Consider the following 1,334-nt stretch of genomic DNA (forward strand, 5'->3'; position numbering starts at 1 on the left):
AAGGAAGGAAGGAAGGAAGGAAGGAAGGAAGGAAGGAAGGAAGGAAGGAAGGAAGGAAGGAAGGAAGGAAAGAAAAGTACCTTTTGGGATGTACAACAAGACCATATCCCACTTCCCCACGCATTTTGTCTTCTCTTTCTTCGTGAGTTTATGTGTTTGTTTGAGCCAATGAGGAATGAGTAGAACTAACGCACCAGTTCTGGAAGATGCACCCATTAATTTGGGAAAGTTAACAGAGACTCTTTTCATTTCTGAGCCATCTGGGAGGTATGCACTAACGTGAAAAAGCATAAAGCTACAGTGCTACAGACAAACAGTGCCTCTGAGACTTGCTTGCTCCGTCTGCCACTGATCTTTGTTACCAGAGGATGGCCCGTCCAACCCAACTGAGCATCTTATAAAATCAATGCAAAGGTTCCAAGAGATGGTGAAAAGACCTGGCAGCTGCTGAATCAGTGCTGAGTCTTTGCTGTGTCCCCCTCTCACTGAATTTATACATTAAAAAAAAAAAAAAAAGAGTGAATCTGCTATTTTAAGTTTACAATGATACACAGTTAATGAAGCCAATCCTTCCATATGTTCCTAGGACCACTGTATCTTTCCTGTCTTCTTCCTGTTGTGACTGTAGCCAGACACCAAGAAGAAAAGAATAGTGAAAAGGAAATAAAAGAAAGAAAAGTACTCAACTTCTTTTCACTCCTCACAGTGGCCATCTCAAGCATGTAAAGATTAGTTGAAATATTCTGCAACTGACATCGCTGTTTACAAAAACTGCAGAGAATGTTTCCTCTGGACTACTTCCTTTGACATTAAGACGTCAGGCAACTTCCTGAAAACCACAGCATTCCCAAGTAGGATGCTCTATTGTTTAGAATCCAGTTTTCTTTTGATCTGGTTCATGTGAGGATTAAGCTGACTTGGGCTCACATAAGTATTTGTAAACTTACTTATAGGACCTAGTAAATGGAAACATGAAAAATGTAAAATTCAATTCTTTTGTCAGCCCAGTGAATAGAAGCAATGGCCTTGAAGATGTCTCAAACGGTTCATGATGAGGAGACATAGTCTACTGGCCATGTGCCAAGCACTTTACAAAACACCCTCTCTGGAGTCCTCTTCAAAACGCTATGCACTCTAACTGCATTTGGGGAAGATGAAGTTTAGAGAAGCTAACTGATCAGCATCCTTAGCAAGTAGAGAAGGAGCAGAGATGAGTGTCAAGCAGCTTGACAACAACGTTCATAGTGTTAGCCAGTTCTCAGCGCTGTCACCATACAATCAGATGGCCATAATATCATCCTACTGTTTCTGAGTTCTGTGTAAGTATATAAGAT

Source organism: Mus pahari, chromosome 2 (assembly GCF_900095145.1).
Source record: "Mus pahari chromosome 2, PAHARI_EIJ_v1.1, whole genome shotgun sequence".
In the NCBI taxonomy this organism is placed as follows: domain Eukaryota; kingdom Metazoa; phylum Chordata; class Mammalia; order Rodentia; family Muridae; genus Mus; species Mus pahari.